The sequence below is a fragment of the Canis aureus genome, chromosome 4, assembly GCF_053574225.1.
Source record: "Canis aureus isolate CA01 chromosome 4, VMU_Caureus_v.1.0, whole genome shotgun sequence".
Classification (NCBI taxonomy): domain Eukaryota; kingdom Metazoa; phylum Chordata; class Mammalia; order Carnivora; family Canidae; genus Canis; species Canis aureus.
In genome coordinates this window covers 13066051-13090706 of record NC_135614.1, presented here as the reverse complement: position 1 = coordinate 13090706, position 24656 = coordinate 13066051, and the positions used below count along the sequence as shown (strand labels likewise).

At 34.8% G+C, this 24656-nt stretch overlaps 2 long non-coding RNA genes across 3 annotated transcripts in view; one reads left to right on the top strand and one right to left on the bottom strand.

Annotated features, from left to right (window-relative positions):
- LOC144312205 (uncharacterized) overlaps positions 1-24656 on the top strand; it is a 279387-nt gene that overhangs the window by 64611 nt on the left and 190120 nt on the right. The window lies entirely within an intron of this gene.
- Positions 4689-17909, bottom strand: LOC144311794 (uncharacterized). The gene is made up of 4 exons (XR_013377312.1): positions 17814-17909; positions 13868-13919; positions 6057-6264; positions 4689-4959 (listed from the first exon to the last, which is right to left on the bottom strand). It is a non-coding gene; the product is annotated as an uncharacterized LOC144311794 (long non-coding RNA).

The following is a 24656-nucleotide window of genomic DNA, read 5'->3' as shown; positions in this document are numbered from 1 at the left end:
GAATTATAGAGAACAAACTGAAGGTTAGCAGAGGGGAGATAGACGAGGAGATGGGTGAAATAGGTGATGGGGATAAAGGAAGTCATTTGTGATGAGCATCAGGTATTGTATGTAAGTATTGAATCACTAAATTGTATACCTGAAACTAGGATTACACTTAGATTAACTAACTGGAATTTAAATAAAAATTGTGTGAGACAATTATGAAAAATATTATAAATATTATTGCAAGACCTAAGAAGACTTAAATAAATATAAAAATCATGGTCAATGAATGAGGAAATCTGTATCATAAATGTCATCTCCTCACAAATAATTTATGCATTTTAAATTCCAATTATACCAACAGGTGTTATTTTGTTTCGATGGAATTTTATGAATTGATTGTAAGATTCATATCAACAGTCAAAAGCCAGGAATAGTTGAAGTAATTTTGAATAAGAAAAACAGGAAGGATGTGATGTGTCACACAGATCTCTCTTGAGGCAAGAAAGAATTAATACCCCAAATACTGAGAGTGCTGCTGACAGACACTCATTAGTTGGCAGCTGACTTTGAGTATTGCATCAGTTGAAAAGACCCCAAGGTCATGGCTCTTGTTCAAGGCAATTTACTGATCAGTGCTGGGGTATAAAGGTCAAGTCCTTTGGTCCCAGCTTGGGATAACTTTGAAAGGCTATCCCAACTCCAGAATTCCCTGTGTAGTTTGCAGAGGATTTCATTGGGACTGCATTACAGCTCATCTTCTCTTTCTGTCCAATTCACATCTTTCCTTTCCCTTCCACATGTTTTAATCCCAAGAGAAATTCATAATAAACCTTCTGCATGCTAATGTCTTTCTCAGTGTTTTCCTCTCCTGGGAATCCAACCTGCGACTAAAGACTTTCTCTTTCAGCTATCAAAACATATTTATTACGAAGCTATGATACTTAAGTAGTGTCATAAATAAATAAATAAATAAATCCAAAAAAGTACAGAAACAGAAAGTGGTATAGGTGAATGGTGACATTATATTAAGTTGGGAAAAAATGCTCTATTTGGTAACTATCGCTCTGACAAGTGTCTATTCAGATAGAAAAAAATATTAGGTTTATTTTGAAAAAAGGTCAGTGAGGAACAAATACTCAAATGTAAAAAGTGAAGAAGTAAAGTTATTAATAAAATGTAAGTTAGTGTCTTTGTGACAGGATAGGAAAGAACTTCTTAAACAAGAGGCAAAAGTGGAAACCATAAAGAAGAGGTTGATAAGCTTGATTATATTTAAATTTAAAAGTTTTGCAGGCAATCTCAGGCTTGGATACGTATAATCAACAAAGGAATGGTACTCAGACTATACAAAGAACTCCACAAAGCAGCAAGAGGTAGAAAACTGGCAAAAGGGACACCTGGGTGGCTCTGCCTTTGGCTCAGGGCGTGATCCTGGGATCCAGGATCGAGTCCTACATTGGGCTCCCTGCATAGAGCCTGCTTCTCCCTCTGCCTATGTCTCTGCTTCTCTCTCTCTGTGTCTCTCATGAATAAATAAATAAAATCTTTTTTTTTTAAAAGAAAACTGGCAAAAGATATGAACTGAAAATTTGCAGAGGAAGAAACACAAATGGCCAAAATCTTAAGAAAGGATGGTCAAATTCACTAATCAGTAATGAATTATAAATAAGGAGATGTTATTTCTCATCCATAAAGAAAATGAAAATAAAGAATACAGATGTAACAAATGTGGCTGAAGATGTGGGAAAATACAGCAACCTCTTTGGACAGGAATTTGGTAATATCTTGTAAATTTTATTTCTTATACACATCCCTGAGAAACGCATAGGAATGTGCACATGGTGGGGTGCCTGGGTGGCTCAGCAGTTGAACATCTGCCTTTGACTTGGGGCATGATCCCGGGGTTCCGGGATCAAATCCCACATTGGGCTTCCTGCATGGAGCCTGCTTCTCCCTCTGCCTTTGTCTTTGCCGCTTTCTGTGTCTCTCATAAATAAATAAATAAAATCTTAAAAAAAAAAAAAAAGGAATGTGCACATGGTGACATTCAAAAGGATGATCAGTATGATTTTGTTTGTAATAGCAAATATTTGGAAATCAATAGACAAATCAATCCTGCCTATCAATAAGGAATGAATGAATAAATAATTGTACTACATATATATGATGCCATAGTATAAAGAAGTAAAGTGAATTAAACACATTTACATATCTCAACAAAAATCTTGAAAACATAATATGGAATAAAAATTTGTGTGTGGTTAGGGATGCCTGGATGGCTCAGTTGGTTAAGGGTCCAACTTGTGATTTTGGCTCATGTTGTGATCTCAAGGTCTTCAGTTTGAGTCCAGAGTCAGATTCCATGCTCAGCAGGGAGTCTGCTTCTCTCTCTCTCTCTTTCTCTCTTTCTGAAATAAATCTTTTAAAAAATTGTGTGTCATTAGGTAGCATTTATTTATCAAACATAAATTTACAAAATAATATTGTATTCAGCTTTGAAAAATATATAAGTGGTGAATATTTTTAAATATAGAAATATCATAGAAAGGAAACATAAAAGCTTCAGAAAACTGTCTTTGGGGCAAGGAGAGAAGGAAATTGAAAAAGTCTTCAAGTGTATATTACATTTCATTTTTTATAAAAATATTCTGAAGCGAAAAGCTTAATGTGGCAAAATGTTAATATTTATTGATTCTGGTTGGTGATATGATTTTGGATAGTGGATACTCTGCATTTTTCTGTATGTTTGAAATATTTTAGTATATAGATTTCTAAAAATTTAAATAGCAGTGGCATGTAGTAGAGGCCAGAAGTAAGTAGGAGCCTTGGATTGGTTTTGTAAGCATTTGTAACATATCCTTTGAGGAGTTTCAAAAATATTTTGGGAGACTTTTTTTTCCTGGAGGTAAAATTCGCATAATATGAAATTCACCATTTTAATAATTTTGAAATGTACACTTAGAGTTTTTAGTATATTCATAAGATTGAGAAATCACCATCACTATTTCATTCCACACACTTCCATCACCTTTTGGAAGAATACTGCAAGGAACCAGAGGTCTTACATTAGCAGCAGCTTGGGGAAAATGGTAAAGATATTAATAACTGATTTTGTATGAATTCTCAGAGAGAAACCTGGGATGATTCAACTTACATGTTTAAATTGCCAGTAGGGATTTAGGGTTTTAATATTTCCCCCATAGATAAGAATAGCTCTTACAACTTCCAGAGTTACTCAGTAATTCCTTTTCCCAGGTGGTAACTTTACCCACTATTTCACATGATTTCTTTCTCCTTGGAGTGCTGCTTAGAACAGAGAGACAGAGATATGTCCTCTGCCTAAAGTACATTCTTTTTTTGCCATTCCAGGCTGTGCTAGAAGTCTTAGAAACTGCTCTGGACTGAATGCTGTGCTCCACCCCACACCAACTGCCCCCACCAAACTCATATGTTGAAATCCTAATCCTTGACATGATGGTATTTGGATGTCCCTTTGGGAGGTGATTAGATAATAAAGGCAGAGCCCTCATGAATGAGAATAGTGTGAATGAAAGAGCCTCTGTAGAGGTCCCTGCTCCCCTCTGCCACATCAGGACACAGTGAGAAGATGGCTATCCATGAATCAAGAAGTGGGTTGTCACCAGAGATCCCTAATCTGCTGGTGCCTTAATCTTGGATTTTCCAGCATCCAGAACTGTGAGAAATCACTTTCTGCTGTGTATAAGCCGCTCAATCTACAGTATTCTGTTATAGAGCCCTGACAGACTAAGGCAGGGAACCTCTTCTGACTCTTAAACTGCAATGTGTAATTATTTCCACTATAAAAATTACTCTTAGGGATGTAATTACTTATGGCACAGTCTATCACTTCAGGAAGCTCTGAACCCCTGGAATTCAGTGATCACATCTTTTTACCTTTGAATCCTCAAAACTTAGCATAATTTCCAGAATTCAGTAAATTTTCAAATAATTTTGTTTGACTGAAGGACTTTAACGAATGAAGTATCTGTGACTCATTTTGGTTCCATCCAAGTTCAAGAACAAATATTGGTTGGCCAAACATATCATTTTCAATCAACTGTTGGAGGTAGCCATTAACTTAATATTTAGCATACCTCAAGTAAGCAAACCTCTGAGAACAATGAAATGTTAAAGTGCCCTACCTACTCTTCCTGCAAGGGTTAGCTTAATTCTTTCTGTTTTGTGAGTCTTTCCCTGATAGCCTGATGTGATGGCAGATGTCTTAGACCAGGAAATCAGAAGATTTACACTCAGTGAGAAATCTCTATAGCTGTTTAAACTTCAAGAAAAATTTTTTTCTGAGTCTTATTTCCTTTTGGATAAAACTATGGGTTAGGTTTCTTGGTCCATTTCCCTCTTATCAGTCTCTAATTCTTCCTTGGAACTCTCAGTAGCCATTATTAGTTGGTTTAGACATTTGGCACTTAGCAGATACTATCTTTATTATTTTTATCCTTTTATATTTATACTCATACACATGTATTTTATACTTTTGCAAGGCAAGCATTTTATATTATACTTATATATGTATTATATAGGTACATAGCAGAAGGCTTTTGTTTTGTTGTTTTGTTTGCTTTTGTTGCACCAAATTAAAATAATTATCCCAAAACTTTATAATATGCAGAGGTATTATTAGGCTTCAAGTTTTCTGAGGTAAATGAATCTGCTTGTGTGGATTCAATAGAGATAATTTTAATGCTTATTAACAAGTTTCTCATTTTTCTCCCAAAAAGGATTTTCTGGATAAAGACCTAGACACAGTTTTCAAAAGCTTTTCTTTATGGATACTTGCTCCATCTTCAAAATTGTTGACCTTTCCATCAACAAGCGAAAATACCACTAATTCTTCTAAAAGTTGAGCTCCAGGTTCTAGCTCTTCATTTCCAAACATTGTTCTTCATTCCATCCAGAGTCCCCTTCAACTTCCTCTGGCTTCTAACTACAGACCTATCAAGAATTTACAATTAGAAAAAATCACCACCAAAACTCACAGATTTTAACCTCAACAAAACAAACATGTTGTCCTCAGCCTTTAAAAAGCTCCCAGGCTGAACTCTGCTCAGTCAACCAGCCAGAAAGAGGTTCCTACATAATTCTGTGAGAAGGCCCTTGAACTGTGAAGATTTGTTATATATTTTTGGCATCATATTTGTGCATGTAAAAATGTGTATGTGTAAACAGACATAAGGATGAGGTTTATAACAAATGTATTATAATATTTAACATTCAACTGTATAATTAAGCAGGGATTTTTTTTTTAAGTATAGAAAGTCCAACTTTAATCAAAGGACTTGATCTGGTGGTTGATTTCTGCAATTAGGCATCTCTAAATCTTACATCAGATATCATTTTACATTTTTTGGTTGATTTTTAACAAAAGAGAAAGTATGAATTCCTTAGAATTATTTTATTGTCTCATAATTTCATTTTTCTTCTAAGGAACATACAAAACAAGGCTAAGATTCTTTTATCTGGTTCTGATAAGACAGGAAGCAGATTAGTATAGTGACTAGAAGTTTGGCTTGCAACAGTTGGATTGTACTTCAAATTTCCACTATCACTTTCTAGCCAGAAATCCCTAGACAAATTATTTAACTTTTCTAAGATTCACTTTTCTTATCTGTGAAGTGGAGATAATAAAAGAATGTACGTTATAAGTTTTCTATGAGTACTAAGTAAGGTAATACATAGGAAAAGCAATAAAGATATAGCTTGGAACATTGTGTTTACTTAATAATAGTGATTATCTGAAACTCTTCATGGTAAATAATTTTTGCTCATGGAGAGGGTCTGAGGAATGGTCAGGTACAATTCAGTAGAGTATAATGTGAATCAGATCAAGGAATTTAGGATTTAAAATTCAATTTCACCTGAAAGAGCTTGGGCAACTCACTCATTCTGCACTTATCCTCAATATTGCATAAAAAACACCCTGGAATTTGTATTATCGCAGCTTCCTTTTCCCACATTTTCTCTCTTGCTATGTACTCTTCCCCCACCCCTTATCACAAACTTCTCTTAGAAAAGAATCTGTTGATACTTACTGACACCCTAATCAATAATATCCTTCTCTCCATAGGAATTTATTTTTCAGCATAATAATTCATTTGGTGCTCATAAACTATATATCTACTAAAGGATCTTCATGTATCAGAAACTGAAAATGGAAGAGGGTTTTGAAGTTGGTGGAGATTTTCAATGACCTTGAAATATTCTTTTGTGGATATTCTTCTTCTTTGGCTCTGCACAAAGCTGGATAGGAAAAAAACAGAACAAAACAAAACCAAAAGTGAACAACAGCAAAAAAAAATCTCACACTAATCTTTTCTTTTTGGTTGCTTGACAAGCAGGGTAAGTTTCTAAGTCAGCTGAAAATATTTTTTTTCTTTTGATAAAATTTTCCATTTCAGAAGTAGGTTCAGTCTGGCAATAACAGGAAAGGATGAAAATCTTTTCATTTTTGTCTGTCATCTTGTGTCTATATGTCTGCTTTGTCACTGTATGTTCACACACACACACACACACACACACACACAAGTATTTGGCCTTCTAGGACTATGGAGACATTGTGGAATGACTATGCTTGGAGTTGGGGACCTAGTCCCAATTTAAACTCTATAGCTCATTGGAAGTCCCAATTCTTGGACCTATAAAATTAAAAGAATGGACTAACTTCTGAATTGCAGATAGGATTGATTTTACAGCCATACATTGAGTGATTGGTAGTAGCTGCCTAGGGTACTGACTTAAGGCAGTTGAGATCTTGATGAATTGGAAGAGTGTTTTGTGATAAATTAGCCATAAACACGGGACAGAAAAATGAAGGCCATCATGCCAGAATCTTGCCAATCTTAGGCTGCAAAAATCACTAAGGTCTTTCAATTTTTGCATCACATCAGGTGATGATTAATTCTTTACTTGCTGAAGATGTGACGTATCTGCCCTTCAAGTAGGTCAGCCACCTGCTGTAACCTAGTAGAAGACTATTAACATGTACGAAATATATTATGACTCATTCCTTTCTTAAAGAATTTGAAGAATCATAAATAATTTTCAAAAGCTAAAAAGTGAATTCACAAAAGGGAAGGGAAAATAAGAGTAAAATATAAAAGAGAGAATCAGCATAAGAGTCAATTATGAAATTCAAGGTTTGATTTTAATTTCTCTAACTTTATTCCATATTATTTCCCCTTTCTATTTCATTTCCATAGATTGTGGCAAAATAAAAAGGAGTCACACTGGCCTGATAGTAGTGTGTGAAGCCTGAACATTTTTCAAATTTTCTCATGAAAATGCCTGGTAAAATCTTGAGATTTGTTGAGGAGTCTGTATGATGGGGGAAATGCTTTAGCTGGCTTACTGAGTCAGACTTAAGCAGAGCAATCAGGATGATTGTTCTATTTAAAATTCATCAGCAGTAATGATCACTTGCGTCATCCTTCAAAGATGAGACTTGGGTCTCATGTAAAGGCATTCAAAACCTCATTACCATCTACAGTGCCCTTAGATGCAAGTTACTCAATGCATAGTAAATGGATCAGCACAGCAAGTTGGGCTAAATAGTCACAGGCTCTAAAACTATACAGAGTTTTATAACTAGAATGACATTTTCCTTCTTATATTTTGCATTGAGAATACCATGCAAAAATAATGATATTGGCATGCTTGTTAATAATATATCCTTGGTCTTCCTCAAGTATTCAGTTAAGTAATGATCAAGGCATACATGTGCAGAAACCACCTGTGGCTAGGGAAAGAAATTCTCAAAAAGATGAAACAACAGCACTCAGATCCCACATGGGGCCACGGTTACTGGGCTCAGTTAGGGTACAGGACTAGACCAATTCCCTGACAGAGAAGAAAAACTCATAATTCATGAACCATTGGATAGAGTATTCAAAAGAGTCTTTTTTCAGCAGTGAAGAATAATTAAACCCAGACAAAATACAGTTCAGGTATAAAAGCAGTGGCAGAAAAAATCAAACTATTTCTAAATAACTGTGTCCCAGAACAAAACCCAACAATAGTTATAGAAATAAAAAAGTATCCAGCACTCATCAAGGTAAAACACAATATCTTACATCTAATCAAAAATTGTCAAGCATGCAAGCAATCAGAAAAATGCCACCTATAATGAAGAGAAAAATCAATCAGACAAAACTGACAGAGATGTTAAAAATAGCTGACAAAAACATTGGAAAACTATTATGCTATACTTTTATGTTCAAAGAACTGAAGAAGAAATTAAATATACTAAATATAAAGATATATTTTTAAAGACCATATAAACTTCAGAGGCGAAAACCAGAAGATAAATCCGGGAAATAAAACCTAGAAGAAAAAGACATTAATGAGATTAATGACAGATGAAATATTGTCAAAGTTTAATGAAATTGAAGACAATAATTGATACTATCCAAAATGAAACTCAGAAACTTCCAGAGAAGACAGAAGAGTAGGACCATAAGCTTACTGTATCCTATGGGATACAACCAGATAACACTCACAGCAGTGTCAATAACCCAGAACATGACCTGAAGACTGGCAGAACAAACTCCAGAACCAAATATAGAGAAGAGGCCACATCAAAGAGGGTAAGAAGAGAAGAGATGTAGTGGGAAACTAAACCCCATGGGTCTGGCCACTGAAGGGAAGAAGAAGCTGAAGATGTGGAGAGGGGAGAGAAACAGACTACCACACAGGGGAGCCTGCACAGCCCATAGCATTCAGCTTTGAAAACCAGAGAGGCTGAACTTCATGAGTTCTTATCCAGCAAGAATTAAAGTCTGAAACTTTAAAAATCAAAAGACTTGGCTCTAGGAGGACCAGAAGAGTAATAGGAAACTCTGTCCTTGGGATGCCTGGGTGACTCAGTGGTTGAGCATCTGCCTTCAGCTCAGGGCATGATCCCAGGGTCTTGGGATCGAGTCCCACATGGGGCTCCCCTCAGCGAGCCTGTTTCTCCCTCTCCCTCTGTCTCTCTCTGTGTCTTTCATGAATAAATAAATAAAATCTTTAAAAAAAAAGGAAACTATGTCCCTGCACATAAAGAGACAGTACAAGAAACAGCCTGGGGAGATACAGCATAGAAGGAATGGTTTGAAAAATTCTGGGGGCATACAGGAAGGAGAATCTCAGAATTTGTTGAAAGACTATCCAGAGACAAAGGAGTTGGCAGGTGCCATTTCCCTCTCCCAGCCCCCAGGATAAACACATAGCAACTTGTGGGCACCAACAATGGTACCAGCATTTACTACCTAACTTGTTTGTCTTATGCCCTGCTCCCTCCAGCTGGGTGTGCCTCAGTTCCAGTGCTGCAGATCCCCTCCCCCAGAAGACCAGTGCAAAACTTGCCAAACCTTGCAAAGACCTCATCTGCTGACTCTTTGCTTTGTAGGGTCTTGGTCACAGGGGCAGTGGGGGCTGGTCACCTTCTGCAGAAAACACAAGCACCTTGTTAAAACTGCATGCCCCATCCACACATGCTTTGCAGAGTGGCTCAGGCCTACCCTAGTCTCTGTGACAGCTGCACATCTCCCTGTGGAAGAGGACCAGTGCCACGTTGTTAAAAGCACACATTCCACCTGGGCTTTCAAGAGCAAGAGACATAGCTGACTTTCCTAACACAGAGAAACAGACACAGAAAGTTAGACAAAATGAGGAGACAGAGGAATATGTCTCAAATGAGAGAACAAACAGGACAAAATCACAGCAAGAGACCCAAGCAAAATGGAGATAAGTAATATGCCTGATAGAGAATTTAAGGTAATGATCATAAAGATACCCACTAGACTTAAGAAAAGAGTGATCATATCAGTGAGACTCAACACAGAGATAAGAAAGAACCAATCATCAGTGATGAAGAGCACAATAAATGAAATTTAAAAATACACTAGATGGAATAAATGGCAGGCTAGAAGAAGCAGAACAAATCAGTGACCTAGAGGACAGAATAATGGAAAGTAATCAACCTGGACAGGTTACAGAAAAAAAAAATTATAGTAGACTGAGCAAAATGAGAGTAGACTTAGGGAAGTCAGTGATGCCATCAAGTGTAATAACATTCTCATCATAAGCATTGCAGAAGAAAAGAGAGAAAAGAGGGCAGAAAACTTATTTGAAGAAATAATAGCTGGAACATTCCTAATCTAGGGAAAGGAAACATATATCCAGATCCAGGAGGCACAGAGATCCTCCAACAAAACCAACTTAAAGAGGTCCACATTAAGACACATAATAATTAAAATGGCAAAAAAAAAAGAGCCATGATAAAGAGACAATTTTAAAAGCATCAAGAGAAAAGAAAACAGTTACATATGAGGGAAACCCCACAAAGCTAGCTACAGATTTCTCAACAGAATCTTTTCAGGCCAGAAAAAAGTGAAAAATCTTTCACTTTCTGGAAGGGAAAAATCTGCAGCCAAGAATCCAGCAAAGTTATCATTCAGAACAGAAAGAGAAACAAAAAATTTCCCAGACAAACAAAAGTTAAAGGAGTTCATGACGACTAAACCAACCCTAAATGAAATGCGAAAGGGGACTCTATGAGTAGAAAGAAAATACCATAAATAAGAGTAAAAAAAAAAAAAAAAAAAGGGAAGCACAAAAGCAGTGAAAATAAGTATACCTGTAAAAAAATTGGTCAAGAGATTCACAAAATAAATGGATGTAAAGTATGACACCATATACTTAAAACATGGAGAGGAAAAGAGTAAAGAATGGGTTCAAACTGAAGTGACCATCAACTTAATATAGACTGCTATATGCATAAGATGTTATATACAAACCTAATGGTAACCGCAAATCAAAAACCTGTAATAGATATACAAAAAATAAAGGAATCCAAGTATATCACTAAAAAAAGCCAACTTATGGAAAGAGAAGAGAGCAAGGGAACAAAGGAACAGAAAAGATCTACAAAAATGAAACACAAAACAAATAGTAAAATGACAATGTATACATACCTATCAATATTATTTTGAATGTAAATGAACTAAATGTTCCAATCAAAAGACATAGGGTGACAGAATAGATTAAAAAACAAACAAATAAAACCCTACAGGCTTCAGATCTAAAGACAATTGCAGATTGGAAGTGAGGGGATAGATAAACATTTATTAAGCAAATAGATGTCAAAAGAAAATGGGGGTAGCAATAGCTATTTCAGAAAAAAAAATTGACTTTAAAACAAAGAGTAACAAATGACAAAGAAGGATACTATACAATCATTAAGGAGACAATCCAACAAGACATAACAATTGTAAATATTTATGCACCTAACAATTGTAAATATTTATGCACCTAACATTATGCACATAACAATTGTAAATATTTATGCACACAAAACATAAAAACACTTAATAACAGACATAAAGGAACTACTTGACAGTAATAAAAGAATAGTAGGGAACTTTAACATCCCACTTACATCAATGGAAAGACCATCTAAATAGAAAATAAACAAGGAAACAGTGGTTTGAATAACACACTGCACTAGAAGGATTTAATATATATATTCAGAACACTCCATCTTAAAACAGAATACACAAATTTTCAAGTGTATATGGAATATTCTCCAGAATAGATCACATATTAGGTCATAAAACAAGTCTCGACAATTTCAAAATGATCAATGTTATACTATGTACCTTTTCTGACCACAGCACAATGAAACTAGAAATCAACTACAAGAAAAAATGTGGAATGAACACAAATACATGGAAGTTAAATAGTACGCCACTATACAATGAATGGGTCAACCAAGAAATCAAAGAGGAAATAAAGAAAAAAACATGGAGACAAATTTGAAAACATAATCAATGGTCCAAAATGCTTGGGATCAGGCAAAGGCAGTTTTTAGAGAGAAGTTTATAGCTAAAGGCCTGCCTCAAAAAGCAGGAAAAATTGCACATAAACAAACTAACCTTACACCTAAAGGAGTTAGAAAAAGAAGAATAAACAAAACTCAAATATAGCAGAATGTTGGAAATAGTAAAGATTAGAGCAGAAATAAATGATAAAGAGATTTTAAAAACAATAGAACAGATCAATGAAACCAGGAGCTGATTTTTGAAAAGATCAACAGGATTGATAAACTTCTAGGCAGGCTTACCAAAGAGAGAAAGACAGAGACAGAAAGTACTCAAGTAAACAAAATCAGAAAAGAAAGAAGAAAAATAACAACCAACATCACAGAAATACAAAGGATTGCAAGAGAATATGAAAAATTACGGGTTAATACATTGGACAACCTAGAAAAAAATGGATAAAATCCTAGAAACATAAAAATAACAAAAACGGAAGCAGTAAGAAATAGAAAACTTGAACAGACCAATTACCAGCAATGGAATTGAATCAGTAATGAAAATACTCCCAACAAACAAAAATCCAAGACCAGACAGATTCACAGGTGAACTCTATCAAACATATAAAGAAGACCTAAAACCTATTCTTCTCAAACTATTCCAAAAAATAGGAAGAGGAAGGAGGAAGAGAAAGGAAAATGTACAAATTCATTCTGAGACCAATATCACCCGGATACCAAAACCACATAAAGATACCATAAATAAAAGGGGCACCTGTGTGGCTCTGTGGTTGAGAGTCTGCCTTCTGCTCAGGACATGGTCCTGGAGTCACAGAATAGTCTCACATTGGGCTCCCTGCAGGGAGCCTGCTTCTCCCTTTGCCTATGTCTCTGCCTCTCTGTGTCTCTCATGAATAAATAAATAAAATCTTAAAAAAAAAAGACACCACAAAAAGAGATAGGCAATGATCTCTGACAAACCTATATGCAAAAATCCTCAATAAAATATCAGCAAACCAAATCCAACAGTATATTTAAAATATCATTCACCACTACCAAGTGGGACTTATTCTTGGGATACAAGGGTGGTTCAATATTTGCAAATCAATCACCATAATATATCACATCAATAGGTAAAAGGATAAAAACCATATGATCATTTCAAAATATGCAGAAAAATCATTTGACAAAGTACAACATCCACTCATGATAAAAACCCTTAAAAAAGTTGGTTTAGAGGGAATGTACCTCAACATAATGAAGACTATATAAAAAACCCATGGCAAACATCATACTCAATGGGGAACAGTTGAAAGCTTTTTCCCTAAGGTCAGAAACAGACAAGAAGGTCCACTCTCATCAATTTTATTCAACATAGTACTGGAAGTCCTAGTCACAGCAACTAGGCAAGAGAAAGGAGTAAAGGCATCCAAATCAGTAAGGAAGAAGTAAACATTTCACTATTTGCAGATGACATGATACTATATATATAAAACCCAAAGCACTCTACCAAAAAATGACTTGAACTGATTAAAGAATTCAGTAAGTTTGCAACTTTTTACCCAAAGAACACAAAAACACTAATTCAAAGAGACACATGCACCCCTATGTTTATTGCAGCATTATTTACAATAATCAAGTTATGGAAACAGCCCAAGTGTCCATTGATAGATGAATAGATGAAGATATGGCATGCATATATATATATATATATATATATATATATATATATATATATATATAAAATGGAATATTATTCAGCCATAAAAAATTAAATCTTGCCATTTGCAACAACATGGATATGATTGCAAGTATAATTATATAATTAAAGTATAATTCTAAGTGAAATAAGCCAGTCAGAAAAAGACAAATACCATGATTTCATTTATAAGTGGAACTTAAGAAACAAGACAAATGAATAAAGGAACAAAAAGAGAGAGACAAACCAAAAACAAGATTCTTAATTATACAGAACAAATAGGTAGTAAATAGAGGGAAAGGGAGTTGAGGGGGTATTAGTGAATAGGTAAAGGAGATTAAGAGTACACTTACCTTGAGGAGCACTGAATAATATAATGAATTATTGAATCGCTATATTGTACACCTGAAATGAATATAAATGAATGTGTTAACAGACTGGAATAAAAAAAAAAAGAAAAGGAAAATGAAACAGAGAAAAAAATACTAGAAAGTAAAAAAGACAAAAAAATATCAGTAAACTGTGATACAACTTCAAGTGACTTAATGTATGTGTAATTAGAGTTCTTTAATGTATGTGTAAACCTTCTTTAAGGTGGGAACCAAACAAAAATAGTTGAACACAGGGTGGCCAAAAATTTTTCAAATTCATAAAAATTATAAACTTCAATGAAGCTCAAAAACTAAAAAATAAGAAATGTAAGGAATACTACAAGGTACACTATAACCACATTGCCCAAAACTAGAGATAATGAGAAAATTTTAAGCAGCCAGAGAAAGATTTTAAATTATATACAGAGGAGCAAAAGTAAGGACAACAGATATCTTGTCAAAAACAATGCAAATGGAAACACAGAGAACCAACATTTTTTAAATTATGAAAGGTCAAAACATTCTGTCCATCCAGAATTCTACACCCAGTAAAAATACCTTTCCAAAAAAAGTGATATGGAGGTTTTTTCTGAAATCCAAAGCTGAAAGAATTTACTACCAGTGGTCTTGTAGTATAAGAAATGCTTTAAGAATTCTTTCAGGTAAAAGGAATATGATACTAGTTGGAAATTTGAATCTACACAAAGGCAATAAACATTTGGCTTTTATTATTTAAATACCTTTAAAACCTAATTGTGCAAGTAAAAATAATAATCAAATATGGGGTTTATATATAGAAGTAAAATGTATGACAGTAATAGCATCAATATCAAGAAGGTAAAAATGAGAGTAAACTGTTATAAAGTCCTTATAATATGATATGATATAAAATGATATGTTACCACTTGAAGATAGACTGTGATAAGGTAAAGATATATACGGTAAATCCTAAAGCATCTTCTAAAATGACAGAAGAAACAATTACAGATAATAAGCTAACAAAGGAGACAAAATGGCACCAAAAATAAAGTTGATCCAAAAGAAGGCAGGAAAAGGGGAACAAAGATCATATAGAGAAATCAAATAGGAGGTTGATTTAAATCTTGTCATATTAGTAATCATATGATGTGTAAATCTAAATAACCAAGTTAAAAGGCAGAGACTACCTATCATGTTAAATAAAAAAAAATTACTGACCAAGTATATGATGCCTACAAAAACCTACGACTTCAAATATAAAGACACAAATAAGTTAAAGTATTTGAAAAGATATGCCATGCTAACATTATCATTTCATAATGATAAAGGGATCACATATTGCTGGTAAAAAGGTTAAATGGAACCATGCCTTTGGAAAACAATTTGGAAATTCTTTATAAAGTTAAACATAAACTTGCCCTATGACACAGCCATTTTACTCCTTGGTATTTATTTACCCAAGAGCATATGTCCATATAAAGACTTGTATAAAGATGTACAAAATAGCTGTACTTGTAACAACCCCAAACTGAAATCAACCCAAATGTGGATCGATAGATGAGTGAATAAACAAGATATATTTTATCCATACAATGGAATACAATGGAATAGTATTTAACAACAAAAAGAATGAAGTCTTGATGCATGCAACAATGTGGATGAATCTCAAAATAATGGCTCAGCTTGAAAAACATCTTGAAACATTCTTGAAAAACAGAATACACACTATATAATCTATTTATATAAAATTCTAGGCAATGCAAACTTATGTATAGTGACAGAAAGCAGACCATTGGTTCCCAGGCGAATGAAAAAGAGGGAGTGTTGTGGGTAGAAATGGAAGAGAGAGATGACAAAGCGACACAAGGTTTCTTTTGAGAGTGTTTACATGTTCACTATCTTTATTGTGGTGATGAATTCATGTATCATATTGGACATGTGGACATATGTCTTGTCAAAACATACAAGATGGTATACTTTAAAAACGTGCATTTATTGTACATCAATTATACCTCAATAAAGCTGTTCAAAAATAACTGGAATGCAAAGTATGCAGAGAACATATCACCTCAGGGTGATCCAGATGCAAATGTTTACCACTTTTTCCTCTCCACCTTACACCTTAAAAATTAGCATTTTGTTTTATCAGCAGAATAACTAACTTGATAACTGTCTCAGAAACAGGCAGATGCTGACTAGAGACCTTAATTGGACACATATTAACTGAATATATTACCCAAAGATAAAGGCTGTCGTGTTGGTTTTAAGTATCTTTCTGTACAATTGTAATTTTTCATCAATTTAAACAAACTTATAATAACCTCACTTAAAACCTTTTAATTCACCCAAGAAAAATTTCAGACTTTCCTGCAGCACAATTGTAAATGCAGACATAGATTCATAGTACCTGAAAGGACCTCAGAAATATCTGGCTTGCTTTTACAAAGAAAGAGATTGAAAGTCAAGGGAAATGAGTGGCCAGCTTGAAGTCACATGGCTGAGACCAGAACTTGTGTTTCCTGACTCTCTAGGTAGGATTTCAGTATTTCAAACTCAGAGGACATTGATATAAAGCCCATTCAATATATATTTGTTCAACTCACAATGAATATCCCAGATTGAGCTGGTGACCTTATATTCTTCTCTTTTAAAATATACTGAATTATTATAAAAGAAAAAACACATTTTTTGTGCAAATATCTATACCCCCCACCTTTCTACATTAACAAGTTTCTGTTTTTGGAAAGGGACACCCTAGGAAGAATATAAACTGCCCTCATCTCTTCATCCTCTCATTTCTCTTCTGTTATATTTAGGGCATGGCCCGTTTATGAGGATTTATGAAAACATGGGCCAATACAAACTCTCTCATTTTTCCCCCTTACCTATGATTTCTTAATTTTGTACTGTACTTAATTTTTGTCTATATTTTTATCTTTTTATTAAATTTCTGGTAATAATCTTTCTAGGAATTCTGGGGAACATTAGTCAGTCTTCTCGAATTCTAAGCTGTTAAAGGCCCAAACTATGCATTAAAAACTGCTAAAAGAGGAAGAGAAAGGGAATAAAGGACTAGCACCACCATTCATCCATTAGAACAAGTGTAGGGGTGGAAATCTATGCATGGAAACTAAGGGAAAACTAGTATCGGTCATTAAGAAACAGATGCATCTCATTCATGGTTTTTGCCATGAACAAACACACAGAAAATTTCGCAGCTCTGGTTTTTTTTCTACTCCACCATTGTTTTGTGTGACTATTCCACAAATTCCATCTAAGGAGAAAATGCTAATTCTTTGTGGCCCAATTTGAATCTAAAATATAATCTTCTGACATTTTTTGTATATAGAGTTTCCAGAAATCTGACCATATTCGGAGGGATTGAGAAACAGTAGGTGATAAAACAAGGCTAATCTTCAAAGTAATTTAATTGTAGGGTAACACACTGTATCCTAAAAAAATAACTGGAGCATAATGACAATTATGACATAGCAGTGGTTCTCAAATTTGGGGGTGCATAAAAGTCACAGAGAATTCCCTGGGACTTCTCCCAGAAATTCTGGTTTAGTAGGTTAGGAGTAGAGCCCAATTTCCACTTATTAAAAATTTTGCAAGTGATTTTGTTGTAAGCAAATTTGTACTGATAAAAATTGCTCAACTTCTCACCTTTTTTTGTTGCTAGTAAAACTTTGGTTAAAATTTCAGTTCCACAACTCACTAACCAGAAGTCCTTAGAGAAGTCACACGACCACTCTGTATCTCAGCTTTAAAAAAATGAAATAATGTATGTAAAGTGCCTGATACATAGTAGATTTTTAAATAATATTAGTTTCTTTACCCAAACACATATTCTATTCAATCTGAGCCTAATCTACAATGTGTCTCTCTCTTAATTCTTAACCTAAGTGTAAACAACTCCACATATTTAAGATCATGAAAACTCACATACCTCAACTCAAATGACCGGTTACCAGCCTCAGAAACATTTTTGCTATGTTTGAACGACTAAGGCACAACAGAATATTGATGCATGCATATGATTAGTCCTGTTACAAAAGCCAGCTGACATAAGATTTTAAAACTTATTCAAGTAAAAAATGTAATCATTAACCCAAACTGACCACCCCACCTTGGGTACTATTTTGTAAACTGAGAAAAACTACTTTAAGTAGGAAGATATAAAGTATTTCTGTGTATAGACAAGAGTTCAAGATAAATCCTTATACATTTTTGACATATGTTCTAGTCCCTCAGCCTCTTGCATTCACATTCATTTGAGTGCTTTAGATCCAGCAAGATGCTCTGAAACACCCAGGATTTAAAGATAGGCCCAATGCACACCCAGACAACCCAGAGGAAAGTGAGAATTACACTTGTGCCTGTAGTCAATAATGGTTAAAGAGAAAATCATCATCTCAGTGAACACACAAAACTCAATCCGAGGCAGTATATGAGAGTCTATCTCCTTATTTATCAGTGCTGGATCAATGCCAATAGAAGTTATTAACAACATTTGACCAGAGCCTTCCAGACCAAACTCCAGTCCTAAGACTTCCTCCAGTCCACCAAATCCACTGAAATCTTCCTAATCCATATACTTAAAAAGCCAACCCCTCTTTAGCACTGTTCCACAAAACATTGGGGAAAGCATGCCAGCCTTGTATTTATGGTAGAGGGGGTTAGAAATACAAATTGTATTTTTAAATGTTTAATTTTTCATGAAAATCTTATTGGTATAAAGTGTTAAAAGTCAAATAGTTCTATGTAGTTTACACTAGAAATTGCTCTCCCAAGACAAGCAACATCAACCCTGCTCTCCAAAGGTAATTACATACAAATATCTGTTTCTTCTGATATTTATCTCCATGTTTTTAAAAATTAACTTCATTTCACTATATAAATATAATTCACTAGTGGGCCATTATGCACATAATTTTATTTCCTTCCCTAAACTTAATTTTTTATTTTTCCTGGAGTTATTCACTGCATCTTTTTAAAATAATTCACTTGGTTTTCTCTGTACTTACACGTAGGTCTTTCTACGTCCCTGGCAACTAGCATTTCAGAATTGCTCACAAATATAACTTGTCAGGTAATTTTTCATTTCCATTTTTTCTAGAAACTTTTCTCCTAGCATAATTTTTGGCCTCCTACTTCAGTTTGAACTTATTTCCTGGAAGGGAAACTTCACAGCTCTTATTCTTTGCCATTCCCCTGTTTGGATTCTGTAAACCCATGGCTAATTTTTTTTAGCCTTATTTTTTTTTCTTTTGGTGGAGGCTAATTCATTTTTAATGGCCAGGTTTTAAGATCAACTCCAAAAAGCCCCCTGAAAAAAACCTACTCCATTTGTATTTTAGAAATATCCCAAAATAGAAAATTAAACCAATTTACACATTACCCTTAATAGTGGCAACTGATATATTCTCACAAAACACAAAATCAAAACTACCTAATAGAGCAACCTAAAAATACTGACAAACTCTCCAGATGAGAAAGCAAAAGGCTAGGATATTATCAGTATAGAAGGCTAATATTTTTTATTTTCCTCTCAAGTTCTAAACTTTCTTGGATAGCTGATTGTCTTCTGATTCAGGAATTTCACTATAATTGAGCACCATGTGCAAGCAACAAGGAAAAATCAATTCAATGACCATGAGAAAAGGAGAAATGAGCTACAGAATCACTGGGGAAGTGTATAAAGCTTCTCTATAGGGTTGGGTTATTAGTTTTTGTTCTGAAACAGCAGCACTGAAGCACAAAAAATTGCCAGTAATTGGGGTCAATGTTCAGTCAGATCCCCAAAAAGAAGATCTAAGCCAACTAGTAGGCAGTATGCAGTATCCTCTGCTAGAATAAAACTTCAGCTTCAAATAAGCATGTGATGCTTCTAGCTTTTCTACTAAAGAAAGTTAATGAGTTTCTTTTGACTAAAGTGTTACAAAGGTGTGATTCTCAGAAATGAAAATCCAGATACCTCAAACTTCATGTTTAAAAAAGATACTCTTGAAAGGAAGCAAAATGTATATTCATTTCATGCCTTTTTTTCTCTGTATAAAACTTAAGTCCAATAGCAAAGAAACTGTGTTGAAATGAATGAAAATGAGATTATTAGTTCTTATAGAGAAGAGAACAGAAGTAGTCAAGAACTGATTTCAATGTCACATGCAAAGGAGGCTTTAGGCCACTAGACATGGATCAAGCCACCAGAGCTTTGCCCACCTACTTATGGGGAAATTTGTCCTTACTGTATGACCTAGAAAAGAGACCAGAAAGGCAAAAAGAGCACTGATTTCCCGAAAAACATTGACAATTGGCCTGAATATGAGTTCCTCAGAGGTTACCTGCTTGTTCCCTCAGGTCTAATATTCGCCTGCCTATACTTCCTTAAAGCTGTCACTTACCTCTGTAAGGTGTCAGTTTCTTAGCTGAAAATAACAATAGCATTCCCTTCAAGAACTGTTCTGAGAGCTGAAACTTTACAGAAATAATAAATTATATTTACAAAGGTTTTGTGTTGCCTTGGAAATTTAAGCTGCATACATACGAGTATTTCAAGTAGCTCCCTACAGTCCTGAAAACATGACCCAAAGTTGATGTGAAAAAGTCAAGGATGATCTTTCTAAATTTCATATTCCTCTAAATCTTCAGGTACCTACCTCCTCTGTCATGAAACCTTTGGCCAATCCAATATACATTTACTTTTCACCTCTAAATTTTATTTTAGCATTTAGTTTCTGACTCTGTCATATACCCACCACTTGTAACCTTTTGGCTGTTTATCAGTTTCTAGGTGGAAATTTTCTCCTACGAGTAGCTGAAAGCTCCTTGAAGACAGAGAAAAGTTTTGGTTGTTTTTTGTATCCTCTACAGTACATAGCACACTATCATGTTCTGACAGTTTGTTCACTGCCTGTTAATCCTATTAAGAGGAGCATCTCCTAGTTAGTGATTGTCAAACCTATCTGCAGATAAATTCACCAGGGAATGTTTTGTAAAATACTAATGTCTCACTCCAATTTTGAAAATTCAAATTTAACTGGTCTTGGATAAAATCTGGGCATTTGTATTTTCTAAATGTCCTGCAGGTGATTCTTGTCTGCCATTTCTGCATGCCCTCCTTTAAGAGAAGTTCTGTAAAATTGTGCGGAGAAAGAATTGTGGTGAATGGCAAGAAGAGAGAATCTGGTTGTTGTTTTTTTTATATTGACTTAGAAGGTACAGAAGTTGAATTGGCTTCACATCAGTTCTGATTATTTGACAATCTTATAAGTTTTCAGACACCTCATTGACCTCTCAAGATACTGAGACATCTTAGATGTCTTGGATGTTTCAGGTAGTGCAGGCCTTAAGGAATGACACTTACCTTGCACATTTAAACCCCAAGTCTTTGTTACAGGTATTTTTTTGGTGGGAGAAGGTCCTCTTGGAATAGGACTTCAGAGGCAAATAGGGAGTATCTGCCTTGAGCCCAGTTGTAAAGATCTAGGTAACTCTTCTTCACATACTAGAAGTTCCATCCATTTAGGGTTGTGAGGGTTAGAAGAGAATACTAAACCAAATATGTTCCCTGCCAGGAAGCCATCTGTAGAAACCAGTAATTATATTTTAAAAATCAACTATATGCAACATACAATATCAAACATTTCTTTCAATGAGTTTATAATTCAAGAAGGCACATTAAGATATAAACCTATGAAACCTAGAAAACAAAATAAAAAGTCACATCTATGTAGAGAGAAATAGTAATGGCTACTAATAATTGCATGCTGACCATGTGCCAAGCATAGTGCCAAATATTTACACTTATGATCTCATTTAAATCTCATAACTTTATGAAGTGAGAACATTTTTTATTATCCTCATTTTATGGATATAGAAACCAAGATGTGAAAAAGCTGAGTAACTTGCACAGAGTTAGACAGCTAGAACATGGTAACAAAAGGATTATAAACCAATCTGATTCCAAAGTCTACACCATTGGTCCTCAGAGCCACTGCTTTGTGATGATAAAAAAAATAAGGGCAATGGTTGTTCAGAGGATCTAGAGAGTAGTGTGAGATGTGATGAGCAGAGAAAGTAGTCACAGTGGCAGTGAGATCTCCGCTGGCCCTGGAGGAATTTCAAATGAAATTAAGGAGTCTGGGCATGAGTTCATCACATGAATCCATGGTTCAGAAGCCCCTGAAGAAATGAGATTATCAGTGGCAGTAGAAAACACCTGCATTCTCTGACAGCAAATCTCAGTCCCAGAGTATAACCAGGATTATGACTTGCCCTGGACTTTGAATTGAAATCTGAGTAGTTTAATCTAGAACGATTCAGTAGGAAGATCTTCTAAAAGGGTTGAACTCTTCATGCAATGCCAAACTGAACCTACTTTCCCCACCTACAAATGTGTATTGAGCCATATGGTTGTTCAGCAAATGTTTCCCCAAGGCAGTGTTTTCCAAGGAGAACTATTTGCTTTTCATATTCACTTATCCTTTTGACAAAGTCATTTAATTCACTCATTCTTTATCTGACAAATGTGTTAATTCATTTATTTATCCCTTGATTTGACGAATTTTCTTTTATTGTTTATTATGTAAACTGTAATGGTAAACAAAATGGCAAGCTCTGCTTCCATGGAGCTTAGAGTCATGGACAGTGGTTCTAAATGCTAGCTGAACATGACCCTTGATACACTTTAGGCTGGAGATTGGGAATCTAATATGAACCAGAGTTGATATCCGGTGTAGTGGACTGGGAAAATGCATTTATATAGACTCTGTGGTAGTACATATATGGGAATAAAAGAAGGCAAATGTAGATGGAAGAAGGTAGCAAAGAGAAACATAGTGTGAGATAAGGTCTGGGATTTGGGAAACACTGGATTTAACAAAGTTAAATAGATTTCTTTGTACAGGCCTTCTTAACTCTTCAATAATCTAATGATCTGTGAATCTCCAAGAGGGATATTATATACAGCGTTACAAAGTTACTTTTACACAGAGCTTATTGAGACTGTCATGTTTCTTATCAAGGAAATGCTGCTATATATACTACGTAAGTATAGTATAGACTACAGGGATGGGGAATGTAAAAGTGGGGCAGGTGAAATAATTTTGTTCCAGAAGTTAAGAAGATTGGTAATAAATCTGCTAAAATCCAGATCTTCTAATCTCTGAAGGATTTTGAAAGGGACCTCAGATTGGAATTAATAGCTGTTTACATAAATGGCATGTAATATAATACCACACAGTGATATGTTCAATTTCATCAACTGATTTTCACCACTTAAAAAAGTGTTTAATAATATTTTCCAGTTTTGAAAAAAAGGGGGATTTGTTTCAATATTTCTAAATGTAAAAGGCAAAGTATAATTGTAGGAGGAATTCATTATATTCGTGATTTGAGTTAGAATCAAGGCTAAGGATCACTAATCTTTTGAGGATAGCCTTTGTTCTTAATTCACTGAAAAAGAACTCGTAGTTAATGTGCACTAGATGAGAATCAAATTTTAGAGGAAGAATTTAGGGAAAACTTATTTAAAGAGGAAATGCATGGAATGGAATTGACTATTATAGGTATCTTCCTGTACAAACTTGATTGCAAAGATTTCTCACTGATTAACCTTTGCATATTAAATATGCCTAACTGGAATTTGAAAGTCATGAGACTGTTTCATTTATATGGCTTTGGAAAACATTTTGACCTGTTTAGGGAGTTGAGCCAAAAGCCTTAAGGCAGGAACTTTAGAGGTGTAAAAAAAAATGCGTAACCTTCATTATATTTCCTGCATGTTGATTGACTAGGTCTACTTTATTGCTCTCACATGGTAGTCACTCCATACACTGCTTCTAATAATCCTTTAAAAAAATTGAGTACACTTAAGTTTCAGAATAGAAGTAACATATGACATAATCCCACAACAATACAATGAGGCAGGTATTTCTAATAAGTGGTTAAGCTTTGCCTAATGTTACACAGCTGGTAAACAGCCCAAAGGATCAGTACCTATAACTGACACTAGAGCCTAAGCTCACATTAAAGGATAATTTTTAAACAAATAGAAAGTAAACACATGTCAAAGATTTCATTTAACTCATTAAATAAATGAGAGAAGTGGTAAGATGTTATAACCAGCTCAAAGAGTGTCCAAAGAACAGACATGATTATAGATCAGCAATGTTGAAATGAATTTGCAAATGGACACAAAACTGGCTGCTTCCACAGTGGAGCGAAGTCTTTGAACTTCCACTAGACAGAATTTATTTGCCTGTCTATAGACAAGAATTCTTTTGTACTGCTATCAGTTACCTTCAACTTACAGTGTTGTAAAATAGTTCAAAAGCAATGAAAGACTCATAGTCCCCACGGAATGGAATAACCTGGAAGAATGTGCTTTAAACAAGGCATATATACTAATAAAGAGTCCTGTTCATTAAGGAATAAACTTTCCTTTTTTACAGCAAGGTTGTATGCTTCTAAAAAATAGAGATATTATCTTTCTAATATCTACTTTATAGTCCTCAAAATGGTGCTTAATAAACACATTTTGATGTTGACTAATCCCTGGCCTTTAGAATTTTGTTTTTGTTTTGTTTTCAAGAATAACTGGTATTTATTTATTTATTTATTAAAGATTTTATTTATTTATTCATGAGAGACACACAGAGAGAGAGAGGCAGAGACACAGGCAGAGGGAGAAGCAGGCTCCATGCCGGGAGCCCGACGTGGGACTCGATCCTGGGACTCCAGTATCACACTCTTGGCCGAAGGCAGGTGCTAAACCACTGAGCTACCCAGG